Source organism: Columba livia, chromosome 7 (genome assembly GCF_036013475.1).
Source record: "Columba livia isolate bColLiv1 breed racing homer chromosome 7, bColLiv1.pat.W.v2, whole genome shotgun sequence".
In the NCBI taxonomy this organism is placed as follows: domain Eukaryota; kingdom Metazoa; phylum Chordata; class Aves; order Columbiformes; family Columbidae; genus Columba; species Columba livia.
Genome location: NC_088608.1, coordinates 33,876,060 through 33,892,330, shown reverse-complemented (window position 1 = coordinate 33,892,330; position 16,271 = coordinate 33,876,060). Strand labels below are relative to the sequence as shown.

At 45.7% G+C, this 16,271-nt stretch overlaps 1 protein-coding gene across 1 annotated transcript in view; it reads left to right on the top strand.

Moving 5' to 3' along the window:
• Nucleotides 1–8,782: 8,782 nt before the first annotated feature.
• ACKR3 (atypical chemokine receptor 3) overlaps nt 8,783–16,271 on the top strand; it is a 34,545-nt gene continuing 27,056 nt past the window's right edge. Inside the window, exons 1-2 of the mRNA XM_021286567.2 lie at nt 8,783–9,001; nt 9,615–9,673. The gene's annotated coding sequence lies outside the window, so the exon portion shown is untranslated. The remainder of the gene's footprint in view (nt 9,002–9,614; nt 9,674–16,271) is intronic.

The window sequence follows — 16,271 nt, the reverse complement described above, 5'->3', positions numbered from 1 at the left end:
TGCATTTTATTTCATCTCGCTCTGAAAAATCACCTTGCTCTGTAGTCCTACCCTGGCGCACTGGTGTCCCTCCCAACAGAGGAGCACTGCTGCAAGGGACTGTGTCTGTGACAGCCCTTACAGCAAAGCAGTTGTCACCAAATGAGGATCTGGTTGTAATTGAATTGCACAGCAGATCTGTGAGTCTGAGAAGGTGAGAAGTATGATCTCTGATGGACAAGCTTGGGGAGATGTTGCTCAGGGCTTCCTTCCAGATAAGTGTTTGGTTTTCCTTTAGGCTTGGATTAAAGTGTGTAAAGGAACTTTGGGTTGCTCTTTGATGCAAATTTGGGCACTTTTGGGCACTTGGGGCTTAGTGCTGGCTCCGAGCTCACGCTGACATCCAGGAGGGTGGCTCTGCCAGAAGGGGCTGCGCTGACCAGTTCATTTAGCTTTGCGATCAGTTGCTGAGCTATTTTTCCAGTTAATGTTAACTACCAGATCTACAGGAGGTTTGCTGCTGGCTTCAAGGCTAAGTGAAGGGGATTTGTCAGTAGTCAGGTCTATTAGGCTTTGATATAGCACCAGCGTGTTCATCAGGCCCGAGCATGGCACATGGAGGAGGAGGATTGGAGCAGAATTAGAAGGTATAAAGTTCAAATCTAATTTAAAGAATTTCACTGTATCACTTAAAATGTGGTAAAATGTTCCTGTGGTTTCAGGTATAAAATGTCATACTTCATAAGGAGCGTGCCTTTTAAATCTCAGCCAGGTATTAAATGCCATGCCACACTCTACTTCTCTCTTTGTTAAAAAGTAAAACCCCAAATCATCTCTCCTGAAATAATGTTGTTCAATAAAATTAAAGCTTTCAAAAGAACCCAGTTCAAATAGCATTAGCTCTCTATTGTTAGGAAACATCGGGGAGTGTATTGACTTTTTTCTGTATTGAAAATTGTTTGTTGGTGTTCAGCTACTTAATTGTCTAGGATGCTGTTCTTAAAGATGCCTACCAACATAAATCTTGCAGTGGATACAGATTGACAATTAACATGCACTGGAATTTTTTTTTTTTTTTTTTTTTTTTTTGTGGGAAGGAAATAGAAAAAGGAATCAGGGTCAGGCTTTTGGCAATAATCCAAGTAATTTGTTAGCAGAGGGGTTTTTGAGAGCTGTTTCGCTTGAACACATGGCTTCAGCCAGCAAATTTTTAATAAATTAACACAAACGCTGTGTCAAGCTTTAGTCACTTAGGAGGGCAAAGGTTGTTTCTCTAGTATTCAGCAAAACAAATATTGTGAACGAGCAACGCTTCTTTTGGTTGTGTGATATGAAGATGTAAATATCGTATGTGAAATGGCACTTTGGGACAGACTTATTTTAGTTCTTTTAAGATACACAGATCCTCTAACCAAGTATTTACTTACAGGCTCACCAGTCAGCAATTTAAGCGTTGTATATGTTTCTCTCTTATGATTTTGGTAGAAAAATGACAAAATATTGATTGTTAATACTGGCTACGTGTGCATATCAGTCACCTAAAACTTCAAAAATTCTCATGTTTTTAAACAAATTAGGAGAAAATGCTACACAAGATAAGCCACTACCTGCTTCTTTTGATTGCAGTGGGATTTTAGGTGACCTGAGCCTCCATGTCTCCTGCTGTGGTAAACAGGCAGGAGGTTTGGTGGGAGCAGCCTGGGCTGGTGAGAACCCAGAACAACAAAGTGCCACTTGCTTGGCAGGAGGGGGGATGAAGCTGCTGGTTTCTGATGTGACCAGTTTATATGTGTGCTGTTTGATGGGCTTTCTGTTGATGGAAAAAAAAAGCTATGAGGCATTATTGTGAATTTATGGCGCAGCAGTCTTGGCTTTGGCTGCCCTGCTCAGTGCATAAGACGGAGAGACTGTTGAAGTCCTTTGCTTTCCAGCTGGGGAGCTGGTGTTTCAGAGGATGGCCAGGGTAGAGAAGACCATGAGTAAGGGGCAGGAAAGGCAGCTCAACCCTTCAGGGGTCAAGTCTGCATGGGGAAGATCCTCTTCCAGACCCACTGTCTGATTGAAGGGAAGTGTTTGAGCTCCAGAACTTGATGTCTTTAAAGCCAGCAACTGAGAGTGACTTGGGTCAGAAGGAGAAGGGGAGGTTATCCATCTGCTTTAGCAGTATATTGCCAAGAAGAGGAGGAATTCATCTGTTTTTCGTGCACGTAGGCTGTTGTTTCATTGTGTTTTGTTTTGTTTTCCCTCCCACTCTCCAGTAAAGCACCTGTTGACTTAATCCTCTTTGATTCAACTCAAAAACAAGGAAGTCAAACTCATTGAGAGTCCAAGCAGCTCAGCTCTCATTTCCCCAGGGTTATGGGGGGGGTTGGTTCTCTCTTATGTCTTTTGAAGGCTTCTAGAAGTGAAACTAGTAAAGCAGGCATGGAAGGATATAAGGAGAGGATATACTTAATTTTACTGGACTTAAAGATGACCTGAGTCATAAAACGTTAATCTGGAAGGGGGAGATACCTTGGAGTTTCCCAAATCATTCTTGAGGATAGTGGGAAACGTTCTAGAGGTTCTAGTTTGATGCATCTTCAGTGAAACTGATTTGATTTAAAAACAAACAAACAAAACCCAAGCCACCAAAACCAAACACCCCCCGCAACCAAACAAAAAATACCCCAGCCTTTTACTAAGTTGGATGCATCCTGCTTTATTTTTTGCTGAAAAGTAGGAAGAAAGCAGAATAAAATGGCAGTAGAAAGTAACCCAAAACTACAGTGATTTTTGTAGGGAGCTGCAAGCCATCATCAGCTGAAATTTGATGGCAACCTTTGGTTCTGCAGATAAGCTTGATGCATTGTGCAGGGAAAGATGTCTTGGGTGGGGACACTCTATGTTGTTTCTGAGCTCTGAAAAAGCCTATCTTAACCTTCTGACCATCAGGATCCATCCTGAAGTGCTGAAGACTAAGATGGATGAGTAATTTACCCGATCCTGCCTCCATAATTGCCCGTGTCTTTGCGTTTAGGCTCTAGGGACATCATATGCAGTATGCGGTGACTCAGTTTCCATCTGGAGTGTCCCAGAATGAGTTAAGTTTGACTGACATGGTTGCATCAATGAAGCAAAACCAAGAACTTATGCCGAGCTAATTTATTAGTTACAGCAAGAACTTAAGGGTTAATAACATCCCACCTAGAGGTGGAGGAACAATATAAGCCAAGCGTCTGACTGTCCATCCCTTCCACGTTGTACATGCGTCACTTCTGCGTGGAAATGAGTGCGAAACCGAATTTTTTTTTTTCCTTTTCTTTCTCCTCCCGGTTCAACTTCTTGTGCTATAAATAAACGGTGCAGTGTGAGAGAAAAATGAATAACAAGGGGCTGTAGTTTTTTAGGTGCCTGTGGCAGGATGTTTTGTTGATTATCCTGTTTCTTGTAAACACAGCGATGGCTTTTGTAGCCCAGATGTAGAGGCAGCCTGGGTTCATTGTTCAAACACCTGCTGTCCTTTCAAATGAGCCCAGTGCAGCCCATTGATAAAATTCAGGCTCTGTAACCTGCAGCACCAGGCTGAGCTCCTGTAGATAGCTCAAAAAAAAAAAAAATCTTTGAGTATCTGACATCCGTCCTCTATTTTTTTTCCCCATTATATTTGATTGAGAGGAAAAGGGAAGCTCAAGATTATTTTTTTCCCTGCTCTTGTTCTCACAATAGCAATAAAAACAATACTCTCTGGCTTTGAGGTGGTAAACGGTGAGAAATAACAACAATAGTTCACTTTGCAAGGATGCAGCCAAATTTATGAATGAAACTGGTGTCTGCAGTTTAGTTTCCAGGCCTGTCTCTGCTTTTGGTATGAAATACATGAAATAAAAAGGCAGAAGAAACAGCTCGTAACTATTGCAGGTCTGTAGCTGGGAGTGAGCACAGGGGAAAATTTTGTTTAAGTTGGAGAAGGGTCACATAGGGTTTTTCTGCTTCCTGCATCGAGATTGAAGCATGAAACAGGTGAATTCGTTCAGTTAAACAGAGGCTTTGCAGCATTTTTTTAATCTGACACTAGCGTATGGTGGTGTAACACTTTGAGACTGCAGTTACAACTCTTCCCAGGTTGGTTATGCGGGGTAAATGAAGTTAGGTAGATGTTTTGCTGGGACAGGACTTTACAAGGTGTACAATGATGTCACCAGCCCTTGGAAGAAAGGGGTAAAATTTAGACCAAAGGCACCAAGTACACTTGTTTCTGCAGATATAGGTCAGTTAAACACCTTCTACGCACTTGAATGTTTCTTTGGTTGGGACTTGAGGATTAAAACCTGCTTTTTTGGAGAGAGGAGACCCTCCCTGGCTCTGGAGCTGAGAGGTCAGAGGATTGTGGTGGTCAGTCATGGCGATGTGTGGTTTAACGGCCTCTTCTCAGATAGGAGATGTGTTTTCCACAGTGTTGTTCAGAGCAAGAGGGATTTTTCTTGTGTTGAGGTCTCTTTCGTGCTTCCCCACTCATGTGTCCCCCACCTGTGCCTTTGGCTGCAGGAGCAGAGGAGATGAGCTACGATTTATTTACTGCTGCTTTGAGCAGGGGAATTGCAGCAGATGGCCTCCAAAGGTCCCTTCCAACCTTAATGACTGTATATTTATCTTGCCGAGAGAGTCAGATGCCAACAGTAAGTCCTTTACAAAGGCACTTAATGGGTCAAAGGTTTTTTCCCCCCACCCCTGAATGTGAGATCTGGAACTGTAAAGGAAGCAGTCCAGCCCCAAAATAATAACTTTGCCTGAGACAGGTGAAATTAGGTGGCCAGACCTGTGTGTGCTATGGCTTCATCCTGCTTGAACACATGTGGTCAGCTCCTTGGCAGCCCCAGATGTCATGCAGGGCAGAGGACAGGTTTTGGAGGACTCCTTGCTCGGAGCATCCCACATGTCCTTCAGCACTCCCTGAGCTGTTAGGAATGTCTTAGAAGAGAGGACACTGCTCCACATGTGGCATGACACCATGGACAGTCCCGTGGGGTGTTGGGGAGGGGGATCCGTCCTCCTGATCTCTCTCCTTGGCTGCAGGGAGGGAAGCACCTAAGGATAAATGTTCGTGCAAACCGCCCTTTGCATCTGTCTTTAATTAAGCCACATGCAAAAAAACTGCAGAGCAGCGTGTTGGTGTGTGTCAATGTCCATGTCCAGGAGGAGCGTGCGTTGTCTCTGGACCATGGAGCAAGCAGCACGTAGCATGCATGTTGTTGTCCGGCTGCGGGAAGGTGCCACCCCATGGGCACCACTGGCAGGAGAGCTGGCACCCGCTGACCTTTGCTGGAGAGAGGGATGCAGGGGAACCCTCCTGGGTTGGGGGTGGGACATGATAACCCCTCAGCAGCCAGCACCTGGGAGGAATTTGGCTCTTAAATCCAATTATATTTGCAGACTGAACTCTTTTGTACTCCTTTCAGGATGTGGCTCAGTCAACATGAAGTCCGGCATGTGCAGCCTTTCCTTTTTACCCTGCATTTTGGTTGGTTTGAACTTTCTTTTTAACGGCTGCGTTTAAAAGCAAGATAGCAAGGAGTTGGAAGGTGCTTAAGTGTCCTCAGCTTTCTTATGCATGTGTTTTCTGAGGAAAACACCTCTTTGCTGATATCATCTTGTATGGCTCAATGTCAGAGCTTTGCTACATTTGCTAAAAAGGCTGCACTAACCACATGAAATGCTTACATGAATTTTTTAGCTTGCATGCAGAGGTGTCCCTGATGACCTTTTATGGTAATTACAGCATTTAGGAGATGTTTGCCCCAGGCAAACCTCTGTCTAGGTCTTCAGCATTGTGCAATTAGTTTTTTTGGATTTCCCCTTCCATGTTATTCTGCAAAATAGTGTTGTGGGCACTAATGTCTTTTCCCCTAAAATCTGTCAGTTGCTGTTGGGAGGCAGTGAAAGCTGCTGGGTTATTTTCACAAACCAACCAAATATGGTTTTAAGGAAGTGTTTATATTTCTTATTTATGTTTTGCTTTTACACCCTACCTTCCAGAAACCTTTTTTTTATTCCCAAGAAAAACAATCAGATTAGTGTTTCTTTTGAAATGGGTGAAAGATGAAGGCTGAATATCCGTGAGCAGCAAGTTTCCTTTCAACCAATTCTGAGCAAAACCGAAGCCTTTCTGAAGTGGTTTGCTGCAATTGTAGTTAGCCTTGCTTCCTGCTCACGCTTTCAGCAGTTCATTTCTTGGGCACACCTCCCGGCGTGGTGTGTGTGGTTACAGGCGATGGGGGAAGGTGGAAGGGCAACAAAAGGCAAGGGTGCTTTAAAACCTTATTTATTATTTCTTTTTCTATTTAGAATGCTGTGAATGAGACACTGCATTTTATTCCTTCCTACCATCAAGGTGCAATATCTCCCTCAGCACCAGCATGGTGGGAGGAAGGGGAGAAGGGTATGAAGGAAATGGGAATAGGCGATTTCATGCTGAATGAGTCTCCAATTTGGGGTCCAGACTGCAGGCAGTGTAAAAAAAGAAAAGAACAAAAACAACAAAAAAAGGCAAGCCTTGTTTAGTCTGCAGTCGGTAGCTGGTGGTTTCTCTTATATGAGTCCTGGGCTCTGAGCTGGTGTGATTTACAGCATTGGGATATAGCTCTAGCACAGCTGCGGGATGGATGGAGCCAAAGCAGAGGGAAACATGTGCCAGAGAGCTTGTCTCAGTGCCAGAGGGTGAGATGTGAGGGCAGAGCTGCTCCTTCCCCACACACACACTTGCAGGGACATTTTTCTTGATGACCAGGTCCATCCTTTCTGCTGCCCTCTACAATATCTGGACCATTTGCCACCCGGTGGCTGTGCCAGTAGAGCTGTCTGCAGGACCTTGGGATGTAGCGAGTGAGGATGAAGGAAGATCAGGATGGCTTTGAAGCCACAGCCCAGGGTGCTGCTGGATGGTTGGGATGTAGTGACTGATGAAGACTAAAGACATCACTGCCCCACCCGCTGTCTGGCCACATCCATGAGAGTGGGCAGCACCCATGGAGCACCTCCTGGCCTAATTTCTTTAATAAATAAGATGTCATGTCAGAGTGGGACTCCACCAGTTTGCTGAAAAGCTGTGACTTGCAGCAAGGCTGTGGCTTTGTATCACCATGGTCGTGCCAGCTCCTACAGTGGTGCAGACTAACTTGCACCTTTGGTGCCTGCTGTGCTCCATCAGTTTACCCCAGGGGAAGAGCTGGATGCCTGAACTTTGCTTGGTGGCTGTTTCACAGCAAGATGCCGTTCCCTTTGCTAGATCAGTGTATGTGTTAATGTATTTGTTTATTATGTTAATGTAAGCTGATGTTGGGCTCTTGCAAAGACCTTATCCTGCTACTGAAGATGGTGATGGAGATGATCACTGGGGAGTGAGTGATGAAGCAGCTTATGGGGGATCTGGGGACATCCAGGCCATGCGAAAAGCACTTGATGATGAAGATCTATCAGCTTGCTGATGTCCTTGTGTGAGAGTGCGGTCACGTCAGTGGTGATGGTCTCACACTGGCCTCATGTTGCTTTATATGACTGCAAGAGGGAAATGTACTATCTGGCAAGGCTCCTTGTCCAGGTCTTCACCCTCCTACTGTAGAATACCTTGGCCCTGGGCATGTGTAGTGTGTGGATAGGCTGTGGACCATCTCATTCCTGCACTTCTGGGGAGGAGGTCCCATAACAAGAGAGGAGACCACAAGTAATGGCAAATGACTAAACTATGGGTACTGCATTGCAGAGAAGGGAGACCAGGCTCAGGTGGCCGAGTCTTCCTCTTGATGTGTGAAATACGGCAGGTTTGTACTGGTAGCATGGGTTTCTGGCTCTCCAGAACACCTGGATTAGGTGTGCTTCCTTCACCAAAGCACCTGTCTCATGAGCAAGGTCTCAGATGTAATTAGAGCCTTAGTTTACTTTTGGACCATTTAAAATGCATTGATAAAGAGCAGCCTTGGTGCTAGTTTTCTCACTGGCTTGTGGTGTTGTATGCTATTTCCATGATGATGGTCCCTCTGGGCTCGAGCGCGGGTGTGAGGTTCTCCCCATCCCTGCATGAAAAGGCCACTGAAGGGCTCATGCGTTAAGCAAATGGGCTTTGGCTCCAAAACCAGAGGTTAGCAAAAAGCGTACGGTCCCGAAGACATGCAGCCTGTATTGCTCAAAATGCCTGGAAAACTGGATAGCAGCCTTTCCCTTTTGCTAGCATCTGGCCTGAGGAGGAGCAGGATTTAAGCATGTACTTAAATTTCAGCACTTGCTTAAATTAAGTGTTGTCCTGAATGGAGACCCTCTCGAGCTTTTGCTGAAGTGTTTTTCTGAACTGAGGCCAGCAGGCTGTGAAAGTCGCCTCTTGTTGTTTCTACCCTGCTGTGTCTATGCTCATTGCAGCTTGCTGGCTATTTAACGCAAGGAGAAAATCACTTTACGTAGTTGCAGTTAGCTAAGTAACTGAGAGAGGCAGGTTGGGAGAGTCGCACATGAGCTGGGAGTGAGAAATCTGACCTTGTCTCTTGTCTGTCTTGCTCCTATGATCCTAATTCTGCTCTAAATTAATTCTTTTGTTTAGTTGCTGTTTTTTTTTTTTTTTCCCTTTTTGTTTTCACATGAATGCTTGTCTCTATATTTAGGTCTGCCAGGGTGGGATGTTATGAATAATTGTTGCTTGATATTATTAAACACTAACACGCTTGGCTGTGTTGCACTAATGACAGGGCTTTGGGGATATGCAAATCAATTAATTGCAGTAATTGCTGTAAGAGCTATTTTGGAGGATGCTGTTGACGAGCCCTTCAGAGGGAGGACAAAAGAGGGAGATGTTTGGAAGTTCGGAGGAGAAGGGGTGCTTGAGTCACTGGAGATGGTTCATTCAAGCTGCTGATTTGTAAAGTAGGGTCTGTTTTGCTCTCCAAAACCCACTCACACCAAATCTTCTCTTGCTTTGTTTCAGAGTTATCTCAGTGTGGCTACTCCTGGACTTTTCCCAGGGCCCTTTCTGCTGGGGTGGAGCTGAAGAAGCTCACAGGTGAGACAGAGCCTTTTCCAGGTAACCTCTTGGCTTGGAAATATGGAAGACCTCCTTGGAAAACGCTTGAGGAAAATAAATGTTTCCAATATTAGACCTCTTCATCGCCTCGCACTGAACAGTTTTGCTTTGCCAGCTGATTCTCATTCATGAGGAGGCTTTTTTCCCTTCTGTGGCAGCATCGTGGGGCCTCACAGTGGGCACAGAAGGGACGTGAGATGCCTCAGGAACCATTGTGGGGAGGCTGGGGCGGGTAATGGGATTCGGGTATTGTGAGGATGGGGAGGAAAACATCTCTTCTGGCTGCTTCCCCCATCCTATATGTGCTCCCCCCACCTTTGTGTATTATTGTATATTCTTTTGTCTGGCTTTCTATGTGCAACGTGCTTTAGTCTCCGTGCTCTGGGGCAAGTGTTCAATGTGGTGCACAGATGGTGCTCCCAGAAATCCCGTTATTTGCTAATGGGATTTTGTGCAAAGCATTTCCACTGTTCTTTTCAACAACCTGCATGTTTGTGTAAATATGTCCAGACCCTCATCTTGCTGAAACATCCTCTTCCGTGCAGCTGAGAACACGGCTTTATTTTTTATTTATCTGTTTTTAATCCCCAAGGAGGATGGCGCACCAGCTTCTGTGGGAGGCAGCCGTTGCAGGATCCAGGCAGTGACGAGGTCTGTACCTTCACTTTGCACAGTGAAGGAGGGTCGGTCCCTGCCGGCTCTGCCAGATGTCACAACCCTGCTAGGTGGCTTGGCCAGATATGTTGGGGCACTCAGCTCTCATGCCCATGTTACCTTGCTGGTGGTCCCGTCCTCGTGTTTTGCACTGATGTATGGCTGAGATAGACTTATCTATTCAGCAGCTTCCTGCCCAGTCCTGCGAAATTTCTGTAATGCAGTGTTTAGCTGTTAGTGCAGCTTTTTTCCTCTGTGCTCTCCATTCTTCAAGTAGTGCTCAAAATCATGATATAAATAGTAAAAGCCTAGAAAATGTTGGTTTTATTACCAGAGGCCTTTCAGATTAAGTTAGATGTGTGCTTGATGGGGATGATACAGCGCTGACTCTTCCACAGGGCACAGAACTGGACTGGGTGACCTCCCAAGGTCTGTTCCAACCCTTATCTTTCCATCACTGTGATATTCGCTGCTAGTGTTGAAATCGGTAAGCGGAGCTTTGTTTTGCGTCACGCTTACTGGAGGGAGGTCAGGGCTGTCGTGACTAACAGACAGTTACAGGGCGGGTGTCAGGAAGTTCCCTGTCTGTCTGCGTGCTCGTATGCTCCTCATCCTGCAAAGCGCTCTTCCCCTAAACGCCTCTCAGGCTCTTCTGCAATGGGAAGGTGAGTCATAACGAGGGCAGAGGTTCTCCTTTAGCTGGCCAAGGACTCCAGGTGGTTCCTCTGGAGCTGACCTTAACCAGAAAAATCGCATTGCAACCCTGGTTTGGAAAGTACAAGCAGCTCTAGGTAGGAAACCTGCCAAGGACTGTTCCCGTTATGGTGCGGTGCCATGGAGGTGGTGATGGCTTGCTGGCCAGGCAAGCTGTGGGATACTGCTCCATGCCCCACTGTGCTTCTCGGAACATCTAGGACTGTATTGTCCTCTGAAGTGGAGTCTCTGTTTCAGAGAACCCTCATCTCCAGCTGTGTGCATGTGCCAGGGTCCAACTCTGGGCTGGGGGGGTGTGTGAACAAAGTAAGTCTTGTGGTCACCTCCGCAGCACCTGGATTGGTCTCTGTTTTGTTTGGACATCGTTTCACCTATTAAGCATCTGGCCAGCGTGGTGGTTTTACATACTGGTTTTATGACTGTTTTGTCCAAAATCTGGGAGCCGTGGGGGATTCTGGAACGCAGCTCTCTGTGTCTCATATCCCTCTTCTAGCAGCAGAATTTGGGAAATAACATTTTTTAGGTCTGCAAAAGATGGCAGAGAACCTGTACAGACACTGATCTTCAGCAAAGCCCTGCTGTGATCTGATGTCCTCTGTGGGGTGGGATCTTTACAGGACGACAGCTCTTCAGAAGTGTTGGCTTTCTGTACCCATCACCAAATACCACCTCCCCTCCCCGTGTTTTCATAGCCTCTCAATTTTGCTGATTTTATCACCCTTCTGATAAGGGTGATTAGATCTGATTTGTTTGAATTATAACCCGATGGCTCTCAACTCTCACAGACACAACACCGTGCTGCGCTGGGTTCACACCGGCTTGCATACAGGGGGGAAGAGAGGAGGGGAGAGCCTTTTTCCTTCTCTGATAATAGCTAACAGATGTGATATTGTTACCAGGTCAAGGATCTGTAAGCATCAAGCAGCAGGAAGAAAGCTGTGCTTGGATGGCACTTTAAAGCCGTAAAGGGGAGGATGTGGCAGAGGCTGAATCATCCCGTGCTCAGCAGCAGGTCTGAGAGCTGCTCTGCGAGGTTTCACAAGCTGTGGTATATTTAAGTAGTCCTGGTTTGGTGGTTTGGCCCCAGGAGCTGTTTCTTTAGGTCTGCGCTAAACCATTACCGATTTCTTCATAAAACACCAGTCTGTCCATGGCTCATTTATGTCTTGGGAGCTGTGTGCAGTCAGCTTGTTAGTGGGTCTTGTTTTTTCTGGAGGTGCGATGCTTCCCTTTTCAGAGGCTCCTAGGCCACTAGAAAGGCACTCCTGTCTAACCAGGTTTTGTCCAAAGTTGGTGACCTGCTGTGAGCTAGACCATGATGCACGCAATATTCAAACCTGGCTCTTCTGTGTAATTGGGATTTTTTTTTTCTTCCCTGAAGCCCTTGCAGTAGCTTTCCAGGGTAGTTCAAAAAATCTGGGGCAGGTCAGACTGCAAATCATTACTGTACCCTTGTGCCTTTGTCCTTTGATTTAGTGGCTGAAGATCTGAAATAAGACACGATTCAGCTGTGTGTTTGGTGCCATTTCAGGCTCTGGGAGGAGGCTGAGCTCTGTCCCTATGCACGTCTTTTCTGCAGAGCTTGGCCACGTGCATCCCTGGGTCTTGACCTTCTCATCCCCACAGTCTTCTCTGCCAGGTGATTCAAATTGTAGTAGCAAATCCTTGTAGGATTGCTGTGTAGAAAACAGGCTTTACCTTTTGCTCATGGTTTCAGTGAAAACAATATGCTTTAAAAGCCATGTTGTAGTCCAGGGCTCTATACAGCCCTCGGAAAAAGAGTTTTCCAGGTGCTGGCTGAATGTGGTCATCAAAGAGTAAGTGGTTGCTCCTGGCATGAGGCTGGAGAGATGCAGGAGCTCCAAGGAGAGAACTGAGTGTGCCTCCAGTGTGCCAATGAAGAACAGAATACCTGAAAGTAGGGGAAAAAGTCTTGAGGAGCTGCTGTGGGTAAGAGAGGACTGAGCTTTGCTTGAAGGTGGGTGAGTTGCAACTTTGAGGGCTTCTATGGGGAGGAGGTGTGAAGTGGGCTGGAAGGGAGGATGTGGCAGCTTCATCTTAACACAGAGATGTGTGTTAAGGAGGAACAGCTCAACCTAGGCCTTCTTTTCACTGCTGCAGTGGGTGGCTGTTACATGCTCTAGTGGTGCCGTCACGGCAGTAACCATGTCCCTTTGGCATTCCTCTGTTTTCTTCACCACTGCTCCCCTCACCTCCAGCAAGGTGTCCTCTGAGTTAACTTCAGGATAAGAAAAGGAAAGTCTATGTGTTTAACTTAATAGCTGTTTTCAGGGCATGCTGTGTGAATGCAAAGCAGGGCTTCTAAGTGCCGCCAAGAAGATACTGTGGGGACACAAGTGTGTGTATGTGTGTCTGGAGAGGCTATAAATAGCATATAGATATGCATTATATTGCATTGTAGTTTGCTTTTTTCTTACACTGTGGGCATGTTTTCTGGCAGCATAGGTGGCAAGCCATGTGATATTTGCCAATATTGAGAGCGCTTATGAACTCTAACGCCGCTGCTGCTTGCTGTCTAATGGACATGGGAAGAAAACTGCAACGTTTCCAGTGTGCTTGCTCTCTCCCACCTCCCCCCTACATCTTCTTCCCCAGCTGATTTGACCAGGTCACTCCCCATCTTTGATTCTTCCCTCTTATTTAAAGACCTCCTGTGGCTGCATTGTCTGGAAAAGCTCTGGTAGAGGCTTCAGAGCCGTACTTCCACCTAACTAGAGAACACGCTCTCATTAACTGCCCTCGAGGAGGGTGAATATCGTTGTTGCCTTCAAAGGAGAGACGGAGGTGCAGAGCAGACTGCTGGCCCTCAGTCGGATGGAGCTCTGCTGAAGACATCAGCAAGATCAAAACGTCAGCTGGTGAGAAGTGATGCAGGTATTCCTCTACGATGCAGAAGCTGCGGTGGCTTTGTGGTTCCTGGAGACAGGACATGAACTGGATTTAAGTAGCTTTGGTACCGATAAAAGTGCACCAGCCACTTGGACGAACAGCCCAACCACTTGCTTAGCCTCTCGGGAGGGTTTTAGTGCACACGCTGAACTCTGCTGCTGCTGTCAGCAGTAGCTGCTAGTCTTCTTCAAGCCAGTTTAGGACTGTCTGTGCCACCTGCAGCTGCACCATCTGCAGAAGAGATGGGCCTTCAGTTGCTGTCAAGTGGAACTGTGCTGAGGCTCAGGAGCCAAACCTCTCTTCCCAACTGCTCTCTGAACACCTTTGCCAGGCGCTTGTCTCCTTCCTCAAAGTTGCACCTCGGTGGATGAGCTCCAGATGGTTGAGCAGGAGCCTTGCCAAGCATGGAGGGCTATCAGCAGTGTTATGGATAGCTGTAGGCTTCCTGCTGGGAAGTATGTAAAGATATGTTGGCTTCTTGTTGTAGTCCCCTAAAAGAGTACTTTCATAACTACTTTTGGCTTCTCTTTTAGTCTCCCTTATCCAAAAAGTCTGAGACGAGTCAGTCCCAAACTATCCACAGCATCTATTTGTCTGATTTCCCCCTTCTCTGGAAGCATATCAGATGAGTGCGGTGGGGTGGAGGTAGGTTGGACTTGGGCCATCCTCTGGCTCCTGCCATGAGTACATAGACTTTTATCTTCTCAATGTGACCATTAAGGAGGAAAAAAAAAAAAATAGGAAATCAAACCACAAACAACTACAGTAAAATAATAATCAAAACCTCATGAAAGCACACAAAACCCCAGTAAACTTTGTTCTTTGAAACTTGAGTCTTATCTCCCCCTGTCAAGGTTAATTGTTGCTGGGTTCAAACCATGGACAAGCTTTCATTATGACTGGAGATGTGAGCCAGGGCTGGGCCAGGATCAGCTGCTGGGTGGTTTGTAGCAGGGTTGAATTTGGTCCAGTCTGTTAAGAAGGGAGTTTCATCTGTAGCTACATATTTCATGGTACTTCTGGATTTAAATGTGACCTTTAATGTTTCTCGAGTGTCTTCTCCCAAGGTTATAATCTGTGGAGCTAATTTTAAAGGTGATCAGTTCACTTTGTCTCTTTCCATATTATGTTGAAGACTACAGCATGACAGCATGGTCAGATCTGGAGAGCTGAGGAAGGACTGATGGGAAGGTCCCCTAAGAGAGACTCTTCTAGTTTATGTGGCAGTGAGAAAATAGTCTGTCCAGGGGATAAAGTCTTCCTTATTTCTCGGTTAATTAATCTACCAAGAGCCAAAGACTGATGCAGCCCAACCTTGTGTATTCAGAATCCCAGCTCTCCCAGTAGTGATTTTCACTCCTGCAGCTCATGTTTTGCTGAAGGGGTGCTTGGAGGAGATGGGTTATTAAGAGCATTATCAGTGAAAAAAATACCAAACTACATCACAGTATTAAAAATACATTCATGAAATGAGCATACTGAGTATTGGAAATAGTTTTACACCCCCTTGAGCTAGGAAACATAAATATACATATTCTAAATGACAGTTTCCCCTGCCCCCCACAGAGTCATGTTTTCAAGTGCCTGGGTTAATTCAGGAGACAGTATTTCACATGCAAATAAGTTGGAATTGTGGCTCTGCTTTGGTAAATCACAGAAACTGTTCAATGCCACAATTTAATCAACCTTAAAAGGGATTTATCAATGTTTTCCTCACCTCTGTGCTGTCTCCTGAGATCTTCAAGTACTAAAGGGAGCTGAGGAGATATTAGAAGAAAATAAAATTATTTTCTCACTTCGAGCCATTTTTATGAGGTGGATAAGATAGTTGTTTGTACTGGTGCTGGAATCTTTCCTGGTGTTTGTGTTAGAAGTAGTAATGGGGAAAACAAACTTCTTTTGGAAACAGGTTGGAAATTTCAGGAATTTTCATTAGCTTTATTAGAACTTTCCAATTTTTTATTACCAAACAAAATTCATTAGTTCCTATCCAATCTCGTTTCCCAGAATTGCATAGTAACTTCATAAAGCATCTTTGAAAGCATTAATTTTACAGGACTGAGCCTTCAGTGGTTTCCAGGTTCTCCCAGTGCAAATCAGTGGAGCTTATGGGATGTGTAGATGCCGATACGTGGAAGGAGCCTGTGCCAAACAAAAGAGCCCAAAGTGCTGCAGGACTGGCCGTGCAGGATTCTTCCTTTGCAACAGAGGTACTGTTTTGACACGAGGAACTCTCATGCATGGCTGACAAGATGTGGCTGGCTGGGACTTGACATGGTTGCTTAGCAATGTATCTTCATCTTTTCCCCCAGCCCGCTTCTTTCCTGTGGCCTGTTTACATTTCCTTGCTAATTCAGGCATGTCTAATGTTAGCATGAGGAATTTTCGTATGGTGCAGGCAGGTCAGGGAGATCTGACTGAGATTGTATTTTGCAGGTGACATTCACATATACAGGTGGAGGTGAAGGGCAACAGAAAGGTCATGGTGATGGGACCTGTCAGAAACGCTATTATAGATGGTGGGGAAGTCTGGGAAGGTGAAACGTGTAAGAATAACTTGCAGCAGTGTGTGAAATGAGGTTAAAACACATGCAAGTGGGTGCACTCCATGAGGATTTGTATTACTTTATGCTGTCAGAGAAACATGAGCGCCTACTCCCTGTCTGCGGGCACCAGCCTCTGTCACCCGGTGCCATCACGCGCTGTCCTTGGCCAGCACAGAAGTGCTGGTGATAAGCAGGTGTCCCTCACTGGTGTGTGGAAAGAAGGGTCGGCTTGCCTTGCAAATGCTTTCCCCAAAGAAAAGCTTCAGTCGTTGCATCTGTGGGGCTTAGTCTGTTCCCTCTTGCTGTGAATTATAGAAACCAGACCTCTTGTTTTCGTATGGACTATATCCACTAGCAACCACCTGCTGCTGGTATTTGATATCAGCTGGGAACTCAGTCAGGAAGCTTTGATTTTATTTTATTTT